The sequence below is a fragment of the Humulus lupulus genome, chromosome 9 (assembly GCF_963169125.1).
Source record: "Humulus lupulus chromosome 9, drHumLupu1.1, whole genome shotgun sequence".
Classification (NCBI taxonomy): Eukaryota; Viridiplantae; Streptophyta; class Magnoliopsida; order Rosales; family Cannabaceae; genus Humulus; species Humulus lupulus.
The window spans coordinates 80,740,033-80,765,312 of record NC_084801.1 but is presented as its reverse complement, the minus strand read 5'-3'; the positions used below and the strand labels follow the sequence as shown (position 1 = coordinate 80,765,312).

General features: G+C 35.3%; 1 long non-coding RNA gene across 1 annotated transcript; it reads left to right on the top strand.

The window, feature by feature from the left end:
• Positions 1-22,904: 22,904 nt before the first annotated feature.
• On the top strand, positions 22,905-23,828 carry LOC133802010 (uncharacterized). Its single transcript, XR_009877111.1, has 4 exons — positions 22,905-23,056; positions 23,133-23,207; positions 23,299-23,578; positions 23,774-23,828. It is a non-coding gene; the product is annotated as an uncharacterized LOC133802010 (long non-coding RNA).
• Positions 23,829-25,280: the final 1,452 nt, after the last annotated feature.

Here is a 25,280-nt window from a genome sequence, read left to right as displayed (position 1 = left end):
ATATATATATATATATGTATGTATAAAATTTTTGAGATCTGAACATAACCATTAGATATTTTATTTTTTGGATTTTTTTATTATAAGAGGAATGGCAAGATTGCTTAACAGTTAGCAGACATAAATACAAATTAATCAAGCATACATTTCACTTGTTAAAGAAGAAAATAATAATAAATACACTGCAAAGAATTTTCTTATACAATTTTCATACAAAGAATCTAAAAAGGAAACAATTATAAAATAGATATATAGATAGATAGAAAATGGTACATGCATCATCTAATTTTATTATTAACAAATGAACCCAGTTATGAATAGATATATAGATAGATAGAAAATGGTACATATAAAAGGGTTGAACATTTATTGCTCTGCTAATAATTACAGCCTTTATGGTTTAAATTTCCATTAATTAATTAATAAGAATATATATTGTGGGCTTAGTAATATAACATCATCATGAGGCAGGTAAGTATATATATGTATATGTATGTGTGTTTTAAGAGTAAGATAGGTCTTTATTAGTGGTATATTTTGTCAAGTAAAAATATAGTGTGGAATGAGCTTTGTTGGTTGTGGTAGATGCTGAAGATAATGACATGTGAGTAAAGCTTTCTCCCATTTTGAAAATCTAAAGGGGAACCAAAACCCTGTCTTGGATTGGCTACATGAGTACCTTCTCATAAATGTCAAAATCAAATTAGAAGCACCGAATGTTTTATTTGCCTAATTATGACCAACCAAAAAATTTGCTTATAAATGTGATGACAAGCTATGCAACAACATAAGGCATCTGTTTAGTCATTTTGATTCATGTTTTAATCATTACTCTGTTTATATATGCTTAATCATTTATCTATTCTACGAAGCTTTTAGATAACTACTGGTAGAGAATTATTCTTATTGTTATAGATTATAGTTTATGCATTCTAGGTGTTTGAGTGAATGTCTCAATAAGTACAAAATACTCAGACTTGTGTGTTGTTTATTGTGTGAGTGGAAAATGACTACGGGTAGAGAATTTTTTCTTTTCTTTTGATTCTCTCAGTTGGTGTTTTGTGTGAATTTACACAACTTGATGCATATCTTCTTCTATCTAAATGATCTTTTTTGGCTTTTGTTGATATGAGAATTAACACTAACTGTATTAGGCATTATTGTTAGTGTTTATTTACTCTCTTCCATCTATGATTTTTATGGAACAATTCATTTCCAATTTTTTTTATGTTCAATTAAATTCAAATTTTATTCTTTTTCATGTCATTAAAAGTTTTACATCACTGTCTTTTTCTTTATAATTTTATTTTAGCCAAATAAGAAGATTTAACTCCATCTCTGTTTCGTTTCTCTATCTGATGTTATTCTAATAAATTTTTGCTATATATTGTCCTTGCCCATTTAATTTTATTTATTTATTTTATTTAATCCTGAGTTTTTTTTTCTCTTTAGTTGAAACTTTTATAGTTGGCTGCCTTCAAAAGAAGAAGCAAGATACTTGGTGTGCAAGTAATTTTTTACGGGAGACTCTTATTTTTGTTTGCAAGAGGTATTCCTTTTACCTTGGTTTTATATTATTGAAATATTAGAGAAGTTTGAATATCTTAAATATTCATCCATAGTGAAGTAGGTTCTGAGATTATTATTGTGTGCTGCGGTGATAATTGAAGGTTGAGACCTTGTGTGTCTTAGTGAAGTAGGATCTGAGAAATTTGTGTGCTGTGGCGAGATAAGGAAGAAAACATGTGTGTTGTTTGTCTATATGCTTGTTAAGGTAGCTTTCATTTCCAATCGATTTTATATATGTAGGTCACTTAATGTCAAAGAACAATCAATAATTGAAAATACCACTACAAGAATACCAACAAAAAATAGAACCTCCCCTCCTTGATATTGAAAACCCAATAACTAAACACAGAAAGAGAGAGTACTTTGAGTACTAATAAGATATAAGGAAGGCCATGCACTTGAAATTATTGGACAACTAGCATTGTTAATACTTATAAAAAAAAGGCCATGACTAAGAGCAGCTTCCTACAGAGAGCCGCCACCAAAAGAAGAGAAAAAATTCCTCAACACCTTCAAACTATATGCATTGTCAAATATCGTAGCATTAAATTAGATATACAATTTTACATATAGCTATACTTGCATTTTTCTATATAAGAACATATGAATGTCTATGAATACAAATATCTATTCCATATAAAATATATATATATATTCCTCATCTTCATATAAGGAAAATAAAAACTTAAAAAAAAAATATATAGCTGGAAATTAAGGAGTTGTGACGTTAAAACAAATTGCTTTTCTTGAGCTAAAAACAATACCAGCATATGGAATCAAAAAAATAATGATGATTTAGTATATGGAATGAAGAAAAATATATCAATACTTATCAATTAAACTAAAGTAAATTTTATTTGAATTTTAGAGTTATGAAGCATTAAATTTAATATGCACCTTGTATAAGAAAAAAATAATATATTCATTGCCATAGTAGTAAAAGCTATAAGAATAACAATTAGAGATTGTGTTATTGAAATAGAAAGAGAAATATCTAAGTGTAAAAGAACAATTCTAGTCACTAAATTTCTCATTCCTCTACTCGACAGGTTGGCTATATGTACCCTTTTAAACTGCCCCAAACCCAGTGCTAACAATTCTCCCCTCCAATTAGAGTGCCATATGTCCATACTAACAATTCACTCCTAGCCAACTAGAGTCCTATCATTCTTTCCTTTGATAAATGAGCTTAATTGATTATTTAAATTGGTGCCAGTTTCAAATGCTTCAATCTAGCATTCAAAGAATGGGATTACTCGAAAAAAGTACATTCTATTCTCTATTCCAAAATAGGAGTTGTACTTGTCTTTCTAAACTGCATAGCAATAGCATAAAAAAAAGTACTGAAATTTCTAAGTCACTTCAGTATAAATCCATGTACATTATCTAACAATAACATCTCAAAGTAACTTCACTTTATATAGTTACGATGTGTACAAGAACAAAAGCTTGAATAACAAACATAATAAAATTAAATAAAAAAGAATAATATACATGATGTAACCATAACAGTCTTTTCTTGGTCTCCAAGCTGTCCAATTTCTATGTTGGATGTTCATTGCCACCTCAGATTCTCATTTTATTGAGAAACAAAATCCTACTTCTCTGTTTACATTGAAAGAGTAACACCTACAGTTTCCCTTACTTATCTCATACAAATCATATATCAGATAATGAAAAAAACTAGACCTGTTAATTTTCCAAGTGTTTCAGAATAGAAATTGGGTTATTATTTAATGTTTGTCCAATTTTTTTTATTAACTAATTCTTAGTGCAATATAACATCAGCCAATACCTACAATGTATATACTCCACACCATTGTACTTTCTTATTAATTATTTAAATATCAACTTATTAATTGAGGATGTTCCCTTTTCAACTTTTATTTAAAATGAGTGCAATATAACTCACAATGCAATATAAAGGTCTCTCCTCTTAGCCATCACAAACAAAAGTAAAATAAAAAAAAAATCTTCACAAAATAATGGCATGATCGATAAAAGATTTTACTAGAATTTAGAAGATTTTTTTTAATCTAGAATCCATAGAAAACAGTCAGTGCTTGTCTAAAATATGTTCAATGTACACTTTATCAATGACTTAGTAATCCTAACAATAATAGCAAACTAAAAATAGCACCCTTATTTTATAGGATAGGATCAAACACAAAAGAGTAAGGTTGGTTAAGAAAACATAGCTTGGTTAGAGTTGTAACCTTCAACAACAATTTTGTTAGCAGACACTTTATTTCAAAAAAATTCTATCCATGTGGGAAAGTTTCCTGGTTCAAATCCCTTAGGGTGTGAGTTGAGTGTTGTTTTATTTGAGATTCATGCCTTGACACAGCAAACTAATAAAAGGACAACCATAGAAAAAGTTCTCCAATATGCTTTCATTTTAATTTTTTTTACGAATAAGGATAACAAGGTGGTGATCCATTTTCATAGTTTTGATATTTTAAACAATCCAAAAAACATGACCGAGTGTAAAGACTATAAATTAAAATGGTTTTCCAAATGTTGAATCATAAGCTCCATCCACAAAAGGATAAATTACCAAGTCTTTTACGCTGTTGGATTTTCACTTCTCAAATCCCTCTATTTTAGTTATAGATAGTAGATATAAATATTAGGGTAGACATAGCAACAATTAAATCCCAGAAACCTCACGAAAAAGGCTGTAATTAATATATATACTCTTGTCATTTTCAAAAAGATTATAACACAGGGAACTCAATCTCTATTGTAGAAATTAAACCAATTAGTCAAGTCACTACAAAGCCCTTGGAAACACAATGGTCAAAAGATTGACAAGCAATTAGAAAACTTAACAAAATTATAGTAAAGGCCAATACAATAAATAAAACAAAAAAATTGACAAATAAGACACAACACACAAACAGAGAGCAGAACACCAACACCAAATCAAATTTTGCTTTCATATTCAAAGACAATAGGTTGAAAGAGCATACATTCTATATATTTAAAAAAAACAACAGCCTAAATCCTATATCAAGTGAAAACACAGCAAAACAAACTTCAGTATTTATACGATCTTGTGTTTGGTAAGATATTCAATTCACTATCAGGAAAAAAAGATATTGAATTTATTTAAGATAAGAGAAGATGAACAATGAGAAGCAAACCTGGGAGAAGGAACGTACTACTCTAGAGTTTCTAATTTTTCCCTTATTTTGTCTATTATGCTTATTTTTTTTGTGGTTGTATGATAGGTAGTTGACAAAAGGTTATGATTTCAGAATAACTGAAGGACGAATTTATGCTCTTTATACTACATGAATTCATCATGGTAAAATTCAGGTTTTGGTGGACATCACCCTGAGTTCTCCCTTATCTACACCACCACTACACATTTTTTGCATCTCTAGCTCTTTTCGCCTTGCTGGCTGGGAAGTGAAGTCTGGGCTAGAAAAACATTCTACAGTTTGTTATTTTGAGGATAATGAAATTTGAAATATCAAATACTTTAAAAGCTAACTGAATTTTTCTGTCAATATGATTTGTGGGTCTTAAAGAAATTCTCTTTTTCCGATCGCCATGGGAAAAAAAGTTTGACATTGTGCATTGTAAATGTGTAGTTCAATTCGAGTAAAGTTAATCTTTGCATTGTTAATTAGATTCCTCTTTGCATTGTTTTACATGTGTGAGTAGTGATAATATATATAAATTTTAAAATGAAATAATTTGAGAGTGAGTTAATGAAATCATATACATCTCTCTCTACAGTATTATTAATTAATGAGAGTAATAAATTTATTCAATGATTTAGAGCCACGTGATTAATCTTTTGTGTGAATTTTTTTACTCTTTAAATTAATGATGATGGTGGTAGAAATTTGGAGTGATTAGAATTCATAATTTCGAAAATGCCCCTCACCCTCATCGTCATGATATATTCTTTGTCTTATGAAAATCATTAATTACATATGGTAATGGTAACATTTGGCCAATTAGACCCAAAAAAAAAAATTATGAGTGTATATCTTCATCATGTGACTAATATGGGCTGTTTGGGAGTTCACTTCACGCATGCTGTTGCATGAGAAACATTCCTTCTCATTGCACAAGTTGTCATATCCAATTTGTTTGTATGATTTGTATGGAACAATTCATTTCCAATTTGTTTTATGTTCAACTAAATTCAAATTTTATTCTTTTTCTTTATAATTTCATTCTAGCCAAATAAGAAGATTTAACTCCATCTCTATTTCGTTTCTCTATCTGATATTATTCTAATAAATTTTTGATATATATTGTCCTTGCCTATTTAATTTTATCTATTTATTTTATTTAATGTTGAGTTTTTTTTTCTCTTTAGTTGAAACTTTTCTAGTTGGCTGCCTTCAAAAGAAGAGGCAAGATACTTGGTGTGCAAGTAATTTGTTACGGGAGACTCTTATTTTTGTTTGCAAGAGGTATTCCTTTTACCTTGGTTATATATTATTGAAATATTAGAGGAGTTTGAATATCTTAAATATTCATCCATAGTGAAGTAGGTTCTGAGATTATTATTGTGTGCTGCGGTGATAACGGAAGGTTGAGAACATGTGTGTCTTAGTGAAGTAGGATCTGAGAAATTTGTGTGCTGTGGCAAGATAAGGAAGAAAACATGTGTGTTGTTTGTCTATATTCTTGTTAAGGTAGCTTTCATTTCCAATCGATTTTATATATGTAGGTCACTTAATGTCAAAGAACAATCAATAATTGAAAATACATGTTCTTGTTTGTTAATATTTCTATGTTCACGTAAATATTTAGCATATATATAGCAAGTCTTTCAGCTCATATCTTTGTCAAAGAGATATGAATTAACGTAGTAGAGTGTTGTAGTAATAGTAGTTCAATAGCATGGATGAAATCTAACTGCAATCTACTTCTAAATTTCGTAGTAAATGAAAAGGTAGTTGGGTGACATTTATAATAATGGAGATGGATAAAAGTTTGATCCATCTTAACAGGTTAGTAAACAAAATCATTTAGTTTATTTTGGGTATAAGTTTAAGTTTCAATGCTTGATTATTGAAGTGTGCTCTAAAATTGTAGAGCAACGGTTGAATATGAGCAAAAAGCTAGGGAGTTTGTTAAGACAGCCATGACGAATCTCGAATTTCCAGCCAAGATTCTTTGTCCATGCAACAAATGTCACAATCTAAGACATCAACTTTCAGACGAAGTTGTCGGACACTTAGTTTTGTGGGGCATGGACCAATCTTACAAAAGATGGTTTCCTCATGGGGAAGATCCAGTTCAAAGCAGCATGACAAACACAAGTTTTGAATATGATTTATTTCGGGCAGCGAGAGTATTTTCAAGTAACGCCAATGATTTTGGTGACGATAACAATGAGCTGATTTTCATAGTTTATTAGCAGATGCTGAATCTCCATTTTATAAAGGTTGTTCAAAGTATACAAAAATTTTGTCTACCATTGGGCTGTATAATCTAAAAACAAAGCATGGAATCTCAGATGTTGGCTTTACTGAGATGTTGGAGATGATCAAGGAAATGTTGCCGAAAGATAATCTCCTACTGACATCAATGTATGCAGTTAAAAAGTTTCTAAAGATGTTTGATTTGAGCTATAAGCATAACCATGCTTGTGTCAACAATTATTGCTTGTATACAAAAGAGAATGTTGATGCCCAAGTATGTCCCACTTGTCAATATCCAAGATGGAAGCAAAATGAACAGACAAAAGAGATTCTACAAGGGAAGCCTGCAAAATTGTTGAGATATTTTCCTATTATACCAAGGTTTCCAATGGTGTTTAGAAAAGAAGAGACGACTTTAAGCTTAAAATGGCATTCAACTAATAAAAGAACAGACGGGAAAATGCGGCACCCGGTAGATTCAGAGGCTTGGGATGCAGTTTATGAGAGATGGCCATATTTTCAACTTGAACCTAACAACCTCCGATTAGGACTTGTTGCTGATGGGATCAATCCTTACAAAAATATGAGTTCTATGTATAGTTGTTGGCCTATAATGCTCGTTGTATATAATCTTCCACCTGTGTTGTGCATGAAGGATGAATTTACCTTTCTATCTATGTTGATTCCTGGACCTAAACAACCCGGGAATGACATAGATGTTTACTTAGAGCCCTTAATAGATGAGTTACTTGAATTATGGAATGGTGTTTATACATATGATATTTCTACAAAGAAGGTTTTTAATTTAAGGGCCATGTTGCTATGGACCATAAATGATTTTCCAGCTTATGGAAACTTAGTTGGATGTGCGACTAAAGGGAAGTATGGTTGTCCTGTTTGTGGCGAGCACTCAACTGTTGTTTGGTTGAAGCATAGCAAAAAGATGTCCTTTTGCAATCATATTCGATTTCTACCACAAGAACACCATTATAGAAAGAAGAAATATACAATAGCTAGGGCAAGGGAAAGAGCACCACAATGTCCAATTATATTGACAGGTGTTGAAGTAGCTGAGCAGTTAAGCAAAGTGACTAATGACTTTGGAAAGGGAAAAAAGAGGAGTCATGGTATAGACAGAAAAAATCTAGAAGAACCAGTTTATTTTCTTTAGGCTGCCTTATTGGGAAATATTAGTTGTTCGTCATAACCTTGATGTTGTGCATGTTGAAAAGAATGTTTGTGAAAGCATACTTAACACATTGCTCGATTGCAAAGGAAAATCTAAAGATCACTACAACTCGAGATTAGATTTGACAGAGATGGGCATTATTCCTCATCTCCATCTGTATGAAGAAAATGGTGTTACTAGTCTTCCTGCTGCAGCTTACACTCTATCAAAATTTGATAAGAAGTTGCTTTGTGAGAGGCTATTTGACTTGAAATTGCCTTATGGATATAACTCTAACATTAGAAACTGTGTAGATGTGGAGAAACAGAAGCTGACAGGACTTATGTCTCATGATTGTCATGTGATTATGCAACAACTATTGCCTATTGCTATAAGGGGTTTAATGGAAGAAGGTTGTAGAGAGACAATTCTTCGGCTCTCTAAGTTTTTCCATGGATTGTGTCAACGTGTGGTTGATAAGGAGGAAATTATGAAATTGGAACTAGAAGCCTTTGAAATTCTTTATAAACTAGAAGAATATTTCCCTCCTTCTTTCTTTGATCCAATGATTCACTTGGTTGTTCATTTAGCACGAGTAGTTAGACTTTGTGGTCCGGTGCAATTTTGATGGATGTACCATTTTGAGAGATAAATGAAAGTATTGAAAGGATTTGTAGCAAATTATGCACGGCCATAAGGATGTATTGCAAATCACTATCTTGTTGTTGAATGTGTACGCTTTTGTGAAACATTTTTAAAGCAAAATGATAATCAAGATAGTACATTACTTGAAGAAAATCCACTATCAACAACAGAGTGCTTTGAGCTTGACCGATTGAACTTGGCAGTAGCGCATCGGTATGTGTTGTTTAACTCAGATATTGTAGAACCATTTCTCAATGTCCATATGGGTGAGCTGAAAGAAAGGCACTCAAATTTGAATAACAATCAAACTTTGTTGTGGAATCGACATTCTGAAGGGTTCCCATTATGGTTTTATGAGAAGGTTGTATTCTATTGCGAAGATAAAAGTTTACATTTTGTTTTAGTGTACAAATTTCTTACAAGTATATTTTTATTTTAAGATTTCTAACATGAACAAAGTAGATAAGATGTTAGCTCAATTGGCAGAAGGTCCAAGTCGCGGTTGTAATAACCCGGAATATTTTTTTTTCTTTATTATTCTGATTTGATTTAAGAGTATGAATAATAATTAAAATAATATTTGGTGAATATTATTTTAATTAAAGAAATGTGAGTTGATCGCTTTAGACCATAGTGTGGGGACTTATATGTGAAATAAATTTAAGATCGACATCTTGTTCAAAGAGTTTAAGTATATGATTTTACGTGTTTGGAATCCACGTAAAATCTTAGAATTATTTTAGACTATGATTTTGTGACTTATTCACCAAGAGTCTATGAATAATTCAAGATGAATTTTATGGGATTAAAGTTGTGATTTTATGTTGAAAGGATTCACATAAAATCATAAACATAAATTTAAGCTAAAGTCACATTTTGGTATTTACACTATAGTTTTCTTTTAATTATTTTTTAGATATAGTTAAATGCATTTTCTGAACAAATGCATAGGTTCGGCTGGTGGGAAATTTTGAATGAAATCTTGGGAGGTTATTTGATGGTGGTTGAGAGGGAGTTGAAGACACTTTCTCTCATTTGGTTTCAGCCATCCTCATATTGAAGCAAGAACCGAGAGGGAAGAAGGAAAGGAAGAAGTGCACGGTGCACTTGTGTTTTGGACGTTCACTTCGGGTCCAAGAAGGAGGAATCAAAGGTGAGTTTTCTTTGGTTTTTCTTTGGGTTACAGTCCTTAGACACGTCCTTAGATTCTATGTTTTGATTGTAGAAGAAAGCAAGAAGAAGAAGGGAGAGTTATTGGGAATTCGGTACATGAATAGTCAGAAGAAAAACGTAAGTCCGAACCTACCTTTGCGTTGATTTTTCTCTTAGATTATGAATACTAAATCCATGTGAAATGGTTTAGTTACGTTCATATCATTGTGGACTAAAGTGGGGAGAAGAAGGAACCCCAAGAAACCAGCCACAGTAAGAGGTACAAATCCGTGAACTTCCTTCGTAGTTTACGGTACCGATTATTTTTCTGTGTATGTTATTAGGTTGGCTATGAATTTGTTGGCTGTTTTGTATGGATTTAATTAGTGTTTTGGGACTAGAAACATTCATCAAGGTATTGGGGATAGTTTTAAAATGAGTGATCTTGAGGTTTGGGATGTTTTGGTGATGGTTAGAGATGGTAATGTGGCTGGCTGTGCGTGGGAGGATACCACTTTGGTGGTCACGGAGGTAGACCGATGGTGGTGATGGTGGAGGTAGTGGTGGCCGAAGGATGGGCATGGTGGTGTAGGGATTGAAGCCGTGGCTGCCATGGTGGGGAACCTTGGGTCCAAGCAAGGTTCGGCTGGCCATGGTGGTGAACGTGTGTGAGGATGATGGAAGTTGGGGTGGTCACGTGCATGTAGTAGGGTGCATGTGTTCAACTGGTTACAAATGGTTACAGATTTGTAACCAAATGGGACAAAAAGTGGTATTTGGTCCCAAAACTTTGGAATTTTGTCGTGAAGCTCGGGATTAGGAACCCCAATGTCTACAAACTTATATTTGAGGATCGAGGTTTAGAAAATTTATCTAAGTAATATCTAAGATTAATAATTTACGAACTAGGCTCGGGACTTGTTATTTAAGCTTCATGAAAAGTTCTAGATTCGGGAGTTAGTTTCAAAGTATAAATTTGATGACTTAGAACTTATGAAATATTTTCAAGGACTTAGAAAATATTTTAGGAAGTATAATATTACCAATTTTAAGTCTCAAGATCAAGAAGTGGGCTCGGGGCTCATACTTTGGACTCGGGCATCGGAAAGTGGAATTTTACGAAGTAATTGGAGTGTTGACTTGAAATCTCGGACATGGTCTAAGATAAAATTATTATTTGAAATAATAATTTTCTAAGTTGAGTTTGGGATTCTGAGAGGGGTATTATGGTCATTTTACCCAAGGGCTCAGGTTTGGGCCAGGGTCGGGAAGTTTAGTTTTTATTTTATTTTTTTAAATTTCCTTTTTATATTTAAAATCTTAGTAAAGCATAAACTAAGAAATATTGTCCCAATATGATTATAGGGTCTAAACGCGATCGGAAATACTCACAAAGATATAATTCGCGAAAGCTAAGGACAAGAGGTAAGGAAGTATACACCAAGAGTAACTTAGCTTGTTGTGATTCTAGTGAATTGTTTGCATGTTTGTAGATTGCTGGTTAAATTCTAGATGCTATATATGTGTGTGATTATATGGCTGGATGCGCATGATAGTACCCATCTATCGGGTTTGAATGTGCTTAGTGCAGTAAAGTTATCATGAATGTATGTCCAATGTTTATGACTGTCAAGGGAAACCTTGTGAGGGTGGATCCCATGCAGCCGTGTAGTGGGGTTCACCGTCCAGTCCGTAAAAGTCATCGAGTTTTAGCGGAGATTACCCTTTTGGCACGGGATGTGAGTATTCTCTGGGCCGCGGAGGCCACCCGGGGATCATGACCCCACAGATAACTCGATGGCTTAGTACAAGGCCTTGTGAGGGCGGATTCCCCATGCAGCCGTACAGTGGGGTTATATGCCAAGTCAGTTTAGTCATCGTGTTTGAGCGGAGTGTACCCCTTTGGTACGGGAGGTGAGGTTGCTCTGGGCCGTGGAGGCCACACTGGGATTAAAACCCCACAGATAACACGATGGCTGAGTTATATGTTTTCAGTATGTTACGCAACACTTTGACTTATGTGAATATGCTAGACGTGTTGCTCAGTTTGCAGTTTCTAGATATGCATTTCTGTTATGAAAAGTTTGCTTTGAATAGTAGAATCATGAGTTGTAGCTAGCTTCCTTACTGAGCGTTATAGCTCATCAGTTACTCTGTGTGTGTAGGTAAGGGCAAGGCTTAAGGAGCAGTGCAATGAGCTGGAGGGGATTCTGTCTGAAGTATGCATACTGTGAAACAACCGACCTGCAGGGTTGTCAGGGTTCTCTTAAGTTTTCTGCTAAGTCTAGTAACAGTTTTATCAATTTCATGTTTACTAGTTCTACTTAAAGAAGGCCCTATGGCCACAGACTATTTATTAAGTTACGTTTAAACTACATTTTGTTTTTAAAACTATGGGATCCCATCCAAATACTATTTTATTTCAAAGTACTCCAATGTAAAATTTTCTAAAGTTTACTCTAAAGTTTATTTAGTTTTTAACGTCTGATTTTTACCAAAGTTGACCGCAAAGGTCCAGTTGACCCCGGATAATCATAGTCGTGTTCGGTGGGTCTAGTTAAGAAAAGTCGGGTCGTTACATTTGGTATCAGAGCTTACGTTACTTAGGCTCCTGTAGACCCTCACAGTATGCATATGAAGATCAGAAAGGCCCCAGCTACTGCACTGTAAGTATATTTTTAAGTTCTGCAAGTACTTTTGAGTTTAACCATAATTATGGGTTTCTTACTGACTAGATAGTGGTGATGATGAAGAGAACAGTTATGTCCGGCTGAGGACGAGGGGCTAAGGAAACCCGAGATTATTGGATCCAAAGGACTAGGGAAATGAAAATGAGCCCTGAGGGTAGCTATGATGATTTTGAGAGGCTAATTAGGCATATAATAGTAGTGAACTATGCCATTCAAGAGATTAAGTGGATAGGGGTTTACTTAAGTGTCTATAGTGTTTTGAGGTTCTAATGAGCACAATCTCATGGCAGAGTGTTAGGGATGCTCTTAACGAGGCCTGGAGTGAAGTAGCTCACTTAGAAGGTTAAGCCCCAAATCAATATTCGACTATGGGGAAGAGATTCCCTAGGATTTACTTTGAGAACATAGCCAAGAAAGGTAGGTTTAACCCTTTAGGGATCAAGAAAAATAAACCATAGTAAGAAGGTGGATACAAGGAACCCCTAAGTTACCCAAGGGAATGATTAGAGAGTTGTCTCCAGAACATAGGAAAGAATACGAGGATTCGTTCCCAGTCCATATGGTAGTTTATGACACTAATAGTAGTCAGTCCAGGGCTAGAATTGGGATTTAGAAGTTAATTCTTTTTCCGGTCAGTGAGGAAACGCAGGGTTCTATCCTTGTTCTAGGATATGTTTGCATGATTTTTATGATGTTAGACTGTTGTATTTCATTTATTTTTAGTCGACTACTTATGTATCGAAATCATGTATCAAGTTTGAAGTAATATTATTGATAAATTGTTATGCTCTTTTCTTCTTATTATACAATTGTATGAAGTATGTTAGGTTTGAAACTTAGTTTATATTATTGTTATTGGTCTTCTTGAGTATTGAGTAGAATGTGTTAGGCCTTTTTCTAAATGGATAGAAGATTTATCGTTCATAGTTTAGGCCCTTTGGCTTAAGGATTTCAACGAATCACGATGCCTCCACGAAGAGGTGTACGATGAGGAGCGAATAGGGCTCAGGCACCAGAAAACCTGAACCCAGGAAATGCCAACATGGATGCAGCTACGCTGTTTGGAATTAGTCAGGCACCAACTGAAGAGATTGCTCGTCTTCGAAAAGAACTTAATTGCGCACCTAGGGTTGGAAGGCCACCAACCTAGCAATTTGTGGAAGTGAGGCCACAACAACTTGCTCAACCAAATCAAGTATACGAACATTTTCGGAAGCTGCACCCTCAACCTTTTGAAGGAGGCGTGGATCCTATGGAAGCTGAAGACTGGATGAGTTCTATTGAACCCATTTTCGAATTAATGCAGTTGGAAGACTGAGCTAAAGTATCTCATGTTACATATATGCTGAAGAAGAACGCTCGCATCTGGTGGGAGAACATGAAGCATATCCAGGATGTTAGAGTTATGACCTGGGCGGAGTTCATGCTAAGGTCGATAAGTTCATGAGAGGGCTCAAGCCAATGATTGCCCGAGATGTAGAAATGGCTAGTGCGGAGAGGATTACTTATGCACATGACATATTCATATAGCCAATCTCTTAAGCAATGTGTTAGTTGATTCGGGTGCTACCCATTCTTTTATATCAACGTGCATGATAGAGAAAACAGGAAGACCTAGAGATGTGTTTTCGATAGGCTTTAGTACGATGTTTCCGTCTGGAGAGATGATGACATCTAGAACATGGGTACGCGCGGTGCCGATTACTATAGACGGGCGAGAACTCTACACTGACTTGATTGAGTTGGCTATGAATGAGTATGACGTGATACTTGGAATGGATTGACCCTCCAAGTATAGTGCAAACATCGATTGTAGGAAAAAGATGGTAGTGTTCTAACCCGAAGGGGAAGAGAAATTCGTGTTCAAGGGAGAAAGTACGGGACCTAAAACGCCAATCATCTCAGTGCTCAAGGCAAAGAAGATGATGGGAAAAGGGTGCCAAGCATTCCGGCTAGTATAGTGGACACCACTAAGAACACGCCATAATGGCCTGAGGAAATTAAAGTGGTGTCTGAGTACCCCGAGGTGTTCCCAGAAGATCTACCAGGCTTTCCCCCAGATCGAGAGATCGAGTTTGTGATCGAGTTAGCACCAGAGACAACCCCAATTTCAAAAGCATCGGATAGGATGGCACCTTCAGAATTAAAGGAGTTGAAAGAACAGCTGCAAGAGCTGCTTGACAAAGGATTCATTCGACCAAGTCATTCACCATGGGGAGCTCCGGTACTATTCGTCAAGAAAAAGGATGGATCGATGCGTACGTGCATTGACTATAGGGAACTAAACGTGGTGACGATAAAGAACAAATATCTGTTACCTAGAATTGACGATTTGTTGGACCAATTTCAAGGGGCAGCAGTATTCTCTAAGATAGATTTGAGGTCGGGAAATCATCATCTTAAGATAAAGGAAAATGATATACCCAAAATCGCTGTTAGGACTCGGTATATATGGACATTATGAGTTTTTAGTAATGTCATTTGGTCTAACAAACGCCCCTCCAGCATTCATGGATTTAATGAAAAGGGTGTTCAAGGAGTATTTAGACAAGTTTGTAATTGTCTTTATTGACGATATTTTGATCTATTCGAAGACAGAAGAGGATCACGAGGATCATTTGAGAAAGACGCTTCAGAGGCTCAAAGAACAACAATTATATGCCAAGCTGACAAAGTGTGAGTTTTGGGTAGAGGAAGTGGCATTTCTAGGCCACATAGTTACCAAGGACGGAGTAGCAGTGGATATAGTTAAGGTTGAGGCTGTTAAGGATTGGCCAAAACCAAAGAATGCCACTGATGTAAGAAGTTTTCTTGGTCTAGCAGGCTATTATAAGAGATTCGTGGAAGGATTTTCCATATTGGCAATGCCACTAACAAACCTTACTCGCAAACAGCAGAAGTTCGTATGGTCTGATAAATGCGAACAAAGTTTTCAGGAGTTAAAGAAGAGATTAATTACTGCTTCAGTGTTGTGTGTACCCAAAAGCGATGAGAAGCTTGTAGTCTACTGTGATGCATCCAAGATAAGTTTGGGATGTGTACTGATGCAAACCGGAAAAGTAGTGGCATACGCGTCCAGACAATTTAAAGAGTATGATCAAAGATATCCAACACACAACTTGGAGTTGGCGGCTGTGGTTTTTGCGTTGAAAATATGGGGACATTATCTCTACGGAGACAAATGTGAAATATACACGGATCACAAAAGCCTTAAATTGTTTTTTTTCTCAAAAGGAGTTAAACATGAGGCAAAGGAGGTGGCTCGAGCTAGTTAAAGACTATGATTGCGAGATACTATACCATCCTGGAAAGGCTGATGTTGTAGGTGATGCCTTAAGCCGATGAAGTCATGGCACCATTGCAGCGTTAGGGTTAGTGGAAGCTTCGTTACAGAAAGAGATAGTGAAAGCTGGGAAAGAAATAGTTACAAGCGAGTTAGCCAATCTCACATTGCAATCAGATCTCTTGGAAGAGATTAAAGAAAAGAAAAAAAATTGGATGACAATATGGTTAAACAAGAAGCCTTGTTACAAGAAGAGAATAGTGGGAACTTCACAATGTCGGAATGCCAGATATGAAGATACAAGGGCAGGGTTTGTGTGCCTAGCGACCAAGAGGTCAAGGATAAGATTCTTGAAGAAGCACACACAACGCCTTACTCGTTGCACCCTGGCGCAACAAAGATGTATCAAGATCTTAAGACCATGTATTGGTGGCCGGGAATGAAGAGGGACATAGCCGGGTACGTAGCCAAGTGCTTGGCTTGTCAACAAGTGAAAGCAGAACACCAAAGACCCGGTGGGTTACTGCAACCGTTACCAATACCAGTATGGAAATGGGAAGATATCGCTATGGACTTCGTGGTAGGTCTACCAGTGACTACAGAGTGTCACAATGCAGTTTGGGTTGTTGTGGACCGCCTTACTAAGTCAGCTCATTTTATTCCGGTGAAAATGACGTACACTATGGATCAATTTGCAAGGCTGTACATGAAAGAGATAATCAGACTCCATGGCGTACCAGTATCTATAGTTTCAGACAGAGACCCGAGGTTCACATCAGGTTTCTGGGAAAGCTTGCAAGAGGCAATGGGTACGAAGTTGAAACTTAGCACAACCTTTCACCTGCAAGCAGATAGGCAGTCAGAAAGAACCATCCAGATACTGAAGGATATGTTGCGAGCGTGCGCCTTAGAATTCAAGGGTTCTTGGAAGGATTAGTTGTACCACATGGAATTTGCATACAATAATAGTTACCAAACAACCATCGGAATGGCCCCATACGAGATGCTTTATGGCAAGAAGTGTCGCTCATCCTTACATTGGGATGAGATAGGAGAGAGGCGACTAGCTGGGCCAGAATTGGTGCTTGAGGCTACAAGTACTATAGAAAGAATAAGAAGGCATATGCTCACAGCTCAGAGTAGACAACAAAGTTATGCCAATGCCAAAAGGCAGGACATCGAGTTCGAGGTGGGAGACAAAGTCTTCTTGAAAGTCTCGACAACAAGATGTGTTAAGAGGTTTGGGAAAAAAGGGAAGTTAAGTCCCAGATACGTAGGTCCTTTTTAGATCCTCGAGAGGATAGGACCAGTTGCTTATTGATTAGCCCTACCTCACGCGTTGGCTAGTACCCGCAATGTATTTCATATCTCCATGCTCAAAAAGTATGTGTCCGACCAGACCCATGTGCTTACTTACGAACCGCTAGAGCTACAACCAGACTTAAGTTATGAAGTTAAACCAGTTAAGATACTGGAACGGGGAATCAAAGAGTTGAGAACTAAAAGGATACCCCTAGTTAAAGTCCTGTGGAGCAATAACGCGGTTGAAGAAGCTACTTGGGAGCTGAAGGATGACATGCACGAGAAGTATCCCAAGATGTTTGAGTAAGAAAAATTTCGAGGACGAAATTCTTTTAAGGTGGGAAGGGTGTAATAACCCGGAATTTTTTTTTTCTTTATTATTCTGATTTGATTTAAGAGTATGAATAATAATTAAAATAATATTTGGTGAATATTATTTTAATTAAAGAAATGTGAGTTGATCGCTTTAGACCATAGTGTGGGGACTTATATGTGAAATAAATTTAAGATGGACATCTTGTTCAAAGAGTTTAAGTATATGATTTTACGTGTTTGGAATCCACGTAAAATCTTAGAATTATTTTAGACTATGATTTTGTGACTTATTCACCAAGAGTCTATGAATAATTCAAGATGAATTTTATGGGATTAAAGTTGTGATTTTATGTTGAAAGGATTCACATAAAATCATAAACATAAATTTAAGCTAAAGTCACATTTTGGTATTTACACTATAGTTTTCTTTTAATTATTTTTTAGATATAGTTAAATGCATTTTCTGAACAAATGCATAGGTTCGGTTGGTGGGAAATTTTGAATGAAATCTTGGGAGGTTATTTGAGGGTGGTTGAGAGGGAGTTGAAGACACTTTCTCTCATTTGGTTTCAGCCATCCTCATATTGAAGCAAGAACCGAGAGGGAAGAAGGAAAGGAAGAAGTGCACGGTGCACTTGTGTTTTGGACGTTCACTTTGGGTCCAAGAAGGAGGAATCAAAGGTGAGTTTTCTTTGGTTTTTCTTTGGGTTACAGTCCTTAGACACGTCCTTAGAGTCTATGTTTTGATTGTAGAAGAAAGCAAGAAGAAGAAGGGAGAGTTATTGGGAATTCGGTACATGAATAGTCAGAAGAAAAACGTAAGTCCGAACCTACCTTTGCGTTGATTTTTCTCTTAGATTATGAATACTAAATCCATGTGAAATGGTTTAGTTACGTTCATATCATTGTGGACTAAAGTGGGGAGAAGAAGGAACCCCAAGAAACCAGCCACAGTAAGAGGTACAAATCCGTGAACTTCCTTCGTAGTTTACGGTACCGATTATTTTTCTGTGTATGTTATTAGGTTGGCTATGAATTTGTTGGCTGTTTTGTATGGATTTAATTAGTGTTTTGGGACTAGAAACATTCATCAAGGTATTGGGGATAGTTTTAAAATGAGTGATCTTGAGGTTTGGGATGTTTTGGTGATGGTTAGAGATGGTAGTGTGGCTGGCCGTGCGTGGGAGGATACCACTTTGGTGGTCACGGAGGTAGACCGGTGGTGGTGATGGTGGAGGTAGTGGTGGCCGAAGGATGGGCATGGTGGTGTAGGGATTGAAGCCGTGGCTGCCATGGTGGGGAACCTTGGGTCCAAGCAAGGTTCGACTGGCCATGGTGGTGAACGTGTGTGAGGATGATGGAAGTTGGGGTGGTCACGTGCATGTAGTAGGGTGCATGTGTTCAACTGGTTACAAATGGTTACAGATTTGTAACCAAATGGGACAAAAAGTGGTATTTGGTCCCAAAACTTTGGAATTTTGTCGTGAAGCTCGGGATTAGGAACCCCAATGTCTACAAACTTATATTTGAGGATCGAGGTTTAGAAAATTTATCTAAGTAATATCTAAGATTAATAATTTACGAACTAGGCTCGGGACTTGTTATTTAAGCTTCATGAAAAGTTCTAGATTCGGGAGTTAGTTTCAAAGTCTAAATTTGATGACTTAGAACTTATGAAATATTTTCAAGGACTTAGAAAATATTTTAGGAAGTATAATATTACCAATTTTAAGTCTCAAGATCAAGAAGTGGGCTCGGGGCTCATACTTTGGACTCGGGCATCGGAAAGTGGAATTTTACGAAGTAATTGGAGTGTTGACTTGAAATCTCGGACATGGTCTAAGATAAAATTATTATTGGAAATAATAATTTTCTAAGTTGAGTTTGGGATTCTGAGAGGGGTATTATGGTCATTTTACCCAAGGGCTCAGGTTTGGGCCAGGGTCGGGAAGTTTAGTTTTTATTTTATTTTTTTAAATTTCCTTTTTATATATAAAATCTTAGTAAAGCATAAACTAAGAAATATTGTCCCAATATGATTATAGGGTCTAAACGCGATCGGAAATACTCACAAAGATATAATTCGCGAAAGCTAAGGACAAGAGGTAAGGAAGTATACACCAAGAGTAACTTAGCTTGTTGTGATTCTAGTGAATTGTTTGCATGTTTGTAGATTGCTGGTTAAATTCTAGATGCTATATATGTGTGTGATTATATGGCTGGATGCGCATGATAGTACCCATCTATCGGGTTTGAATGTGCTTAGTGCAGTAAAGTTATCATGAATGTATGTCCAATGTTTATGACTGTCAAGGGAAACCTTGTGAGGGTGGATCCCATGCAGCCGTGTAGTGGGGTTCACCGTCCAGTCCGTAAAAGTCATCGAGTTTTAGCGGAGATTACCCTTTTGGCACGGGATGTGAGTATTCTCTGGGCCGCGGAGGCCACCCGGGGATCATGACCCCACAGATAACTCGATGGCTTAGTACAAGGCCTTGTGAGGGCGGATTCCCCATGCAGCCGTACAGTGGGGTTATCCGCCAAGTCAGTTTAGTCATCGTGTTTGAGCGGAGTGTACCCCTTTGGTACGGGAGGTGAGGTTGCTCTGGGCTGTGGAGGCCACACTGGGATTAAAACCCCACAGATAACACGATGGCTGAGTTATATGTTTTCAGTATGTTACGCAACACTTTGACTTATGTGAATATGCTAGACGTGTTGCTCAGTTTGCAGTTTCTAGATATGCATTTCTGTTATGAAAAGTTTGCTTTGAATAGTAGAATCATGAGTTGTAGCTAGCTTCCTTACTGAGCGTTATTGCTCATCAGTTACTCTGTGTGTGTAGGTAAGGGCAAGGCTTAAGGAGCAGTGCAATGAGCTGGAGGGGATTCTGTCTGAAGTATGCATACTGTGAAACAACCGACCTGCAGGGTTGTCAGGGTTCTCTTAAGTTTTCCGCTAAGTCTAGTAACAGTTTTATCAATTTCATGTTTACTAGTTCTACTTAAAGAAGGCCCTATGGCCACAGACTATTTATTAAGTTACGTTTAAACTACATTTTGTTTTTAAAACTATGGGATCCCATCCAAATACTATTTTATTTCAAAGTACTCCAATGTAAAATTTTCTAAAGTTTACTCTAAAGTTTATTTAGTTTTTAACGTCTGATTTTTACCAAAGTTGACCGCAAAGGTCCAGTTGACCCCGGATAATCATAGTCGTGTTCGGTGGGTCTAGTTAAGAAAAGTTGGGTCGTTACAGCGGTCGTCTATACGCTTGTAAATGTTAATATAGGACAAGCTCAATCCATAAGGGATCCATTTGTATTAGCTTCACAAGTGAAAAAAGCTTTTTATGCAAGGGAGAATGAGTCAAGTAATTGGTATATAGCTTTAAAGGATTCAAATAGAGAGTGTTTTGGACTTGAATCCAATGAAGAAAATTGAGTTTCCTGTCGTTTCTTATGTACTTTGAATGAAACCAATCTGCTTACACTTTTTGTATGTAATTTTGGTGTATTATTACTCTTTTGTTGAATGAAACAAATCTGGTTTTATTACTCTCTATGGTGTACTTTATGATTTTATTTTAATTTGAATGAAATAATTCTGGTTTTATGGTTTTGGTGTATGTTTATTACTCTTTGGTGATCCCCATTTCTGATTTATATTCTTATGTTATCTTTCTTTTTATATTGCAGCAATTTCAACTTGAAAAATGAGTACACTACGAAGATCTCCAAAAAAACACCTTCGTCCAGGTGTTTTATGCAATTTTGTGGCCAAAAAGCGAAAAGCATCATTGAAGACTTAAGCTGATTAGGATGATATGTTCCTTGGAAGCCCTGTTTTAAAGAAAAAGAGTGCTCTTCGTAGGTTTTCTGCACCTGTTAGAGTTGTAATTGACTCACCACCCGCTCTTAGTACTAGAGCAGCAACTCGTCGTATGGTCTATAATACAGAGCCAGATCCAAATGATGATGTGGAAGACATGGAGATGTCAATTGGAAGTTCAAAAACTAGAAGATCTCTTAATTATGAAGTAGATAACGTAGTTTATAGTGTTTGTGAAAATGGAGTAAGGGAGGAACATGAAGAGATAGCTGATGAGGAAAGGGTTGGTGCAAAATTTGAAGAAGGGGTTGCTGCACAATGTGAAGAAGTGGCTGCTGCAGAATGTGAAGAAGTGGCTGAGATAGAACTTGAACAAACTCTTAGAAAATCTGTTAGATTACAAAAAACAACTAATGAGGCAAATCAAACTGAGATTGAAGAAATACCTCAAGATGTAGATGCGAATGTAATGAACTTAGCCAAGAAGACAAGGGGAAAAACTCTATTGACAAATCTTACCAAGATGAACAATGACTTAAGGATAATAAATTGGAATGAAAAAGGGCAACCAATTGGTACTAACTCAGTGCAATTTTCTTCTTTTGTGGGCGCTCTTGTGCGAGAGGTTGCTCCTTACACTATTTCAGATTGGAGTAAAGTTTCACCAATTATGAGACATGTTCTTTGGGCATCTATTCAGGTAGAATTACAAGTTTTATGACTGTATTTTTTTTATATATATTTAGCTCTACACTTAAACATATAATATATTATTCTATATTCTATTGTAGGCAGAATATGACTTACATGATGATTGGCAAAAAAAGATGTGCTTTGAAATGATGGTAGAACTATGGACAGCTGGGAAATCTAGACTTGTAAAAGATATTATCAATGCAAAAAATGAGAGTGAACGACTAGCCTTAAAGTCAGATTGCATAAAAAGTGATGTAGAATGGAGAGCATTTGTTGCCAAAAAATTAGTAAAGAACATTTGGTAAGAAATATGATGTAAGAAGTGATGTTGCTGCCTCTTTTATCTCTGTTGGTGTTAAATTAAATATAGTTATGCCTCTTTTACTTATTTATTAAATAGGATATAAGGGCCAAATACCAAGAGAGAAGAAATAAAGTTGTTCCACACACCTTAAGTCGAAGAGGATATGCTCGAACAATCGATGATATGGTAATAATTAAGTTTTACATTGTTTGTATTTTTGCTTCCATTATTGTAGTCACTATTATATAATCTCTATTGTTGTATTGTGTAGAAAAAAGAAAATGAGGATGTTAAAATATCTAGAATCGATGCTTTTCGGAGAGCCCATACCAAGAAGAATGGTGAACTTGTAAACCCAACGACATCTGATATTTTTGTGAGTATTAGTCATTTAATTTTTGTGAATTTATATTTCTTTTCCATAATGCATACATTAGTTATACTAATTTATATGCAGGGTTCGTTGAATGAGATTCTCCTTGAAGACCCAAAATCTGGAACTGCAGACAACGCTGATGAGGATGCCTTGACAAAATTATTTGGTAACCCAAAATCTGGTCGTTTAATCGGACACAGAAGAGGCGTAACAAGGTCGAAGCTAACTGTTGTTAATATGTGTAATAGCAAGATCTCCAAGTTAGAAGAAGAGCAACAGAATATGAAGCTCAAAATGACTGAAATGATGAATCTACTTAAAGAACACTTGGTGGTAATTCTATCTTGCACTTATAAACCTTAGTTTTCTTTTCTTCCAATGAAACTTGTCTTGGTTTTATATTTAGGTTGGTGGTAAAGTGACACCAAGCGAAGGACAGTCTCGCAATGTACCGCAGTCAAACAATATTCAGTCCCCTAAGGTAAATTATCAAAGTTGTTATTGTTTTAAATTTTCATTTTAGAAGAACAAATACAAAAACTAATATATTGTCTTTAAAATCAATTTGGTAGAGTATTGCACTAGAAAAAAGACATAACTTTACAGAAGGGAAGAATGCTTGCTACTTGCTTGACTGAGCAGATGTAATTGTTGCTGAAGGTCGTTGGGATTCTAGTGATCCAAAGATAACTGTACATGGAAAGCCTCTTGGACCAGACTTTATGCGAGTATGGGTTGATGTTGATATTGTACCAGAATCTTACTTATTTCGTCCTAATAATGCGATGCTTACAATACAAGAAGCAGTTGGTTCCACAGTTGCATGGCCTTCTAAAAAAGTTATTCCAAGAGGTACATTTTCATACTCAAAAAATAACCAATGTCTTATAATTTAGTGTTTGGTTTCTTTGTTTGCTTTGGTGTAGTTGTGAATTCATTATTTTTTATGTGGTGTCCTCTCTGGGATATAATTTCCATAGCTTTTTTCTTGAAGTAATTTGTGATGCTAGATAATAACATTAAAATATTTCTTTGTTTATTTTGTAGATGTGACAAGCGAAATAGAAAAGGATACTTAATTTTGAAGGCTTTGTGTTGGGCAGCTGTACAAAATTTTGTGTTGAAAGTAGTAACTTTTCAATATGTTGAATATTTAAGACTACTTGAATACTTAAAGAACATTTTGTTGTTGATGACAGTGTTGAATGTTTTAAACTAATTTGTGGATTGTTAATACAATGTTGAATGTTTTTACTTTTTGTTATTTGAAAATCAAGTTCATTTGATGATGGTAGTATATATTAGAAAGCTAATTTTAATTATATAACAAAAATTAAAATATAATAGAATAAATTAGTGTTATATAAATGAATATATAATGAGAATTTAAACTTATCTAAATATTAAAATAATATGAAAATTGTGTTATAATATCTATTACAATAACTCTTTTTATGCAAACTTCATTATATAACACAAAAAATGTGTTATACTAAAGTGTAGTATAAGACAAATTTATAAGTATTGAAATGTGTTATATAATCGACAATAAATAATATAATTAAACACTTATCTCTTTATTAAAATAACACAGAAAGTGTGTTATCGTTGATAGTATAATAACACATTTGTATAGCAATGATAAAGTGTTATGTAAAGTACCCTGACCTACGATAACATAGTCGGTCTTAACACATCGAAAAGTGTTATGGTATGTTTTGATAACACATTTTTGGTATTATTAAAAGCATTTTTTCTTGTAATGCATCAACAACAATCTCCCATTGGGACATTTTTGTGTAAATTTTCCACAAAAATAACTCTGTTTATATATATTTTTTAATGTCCTTTTTTTTTCTTCAATAAATATGATGAAACAATGAACATATGATGTAATTTTGGATAGGAATTTATCAAAACATTAGTTTATAGGTTCTTTTCCTGGGTTTCATAGTAAGGAAGTAATAGGTTTTTTTTTTAAGAATGTATCTTACGTGTGTTGGGATCACAACATACCATCTTTTGTAATTGTAACGTCTTCCTAGTAAATTTTGTATTGAATAATAGTTAGTTTCAGGGTTTCATAATTAGATTAGGCAAGCATACAAGGCCCATTATCCTTCTCATACATTAATTAAGTTATTTAAACTCATTCGAAAACTCATTATGCTTTTCATCTTAGTATATTTAAGTTAATCCCATTTTCTTTTATTGTTTTTTGAGCATGTCCTCGTAGCTTATCTCAATTTTTCTTGGTATCTCTCAGCTAATTATTCTTAAGGAAGAGACCCACACTAGTATCTCTTTTGCTAGATGTTGCAGTCTGCTTTCAAGACAAATTGGTGTGCATTCTTATCTCGTGCTTTTCCATACCACAAACTGTCTCCTTGAGCATAATCTCAATTTTCTCAAAACCAATGACTTATTTGAGAGCACAAAGAGTGAGTAGATAACCAAAGAGTTGTTAGCTCCTACATATGTCAACTTGAAGAAGTTTGTGAAGGTAAGAGGAAAATACTCCATCTCCCTCCATGGCAAGAACCCATTATTTATT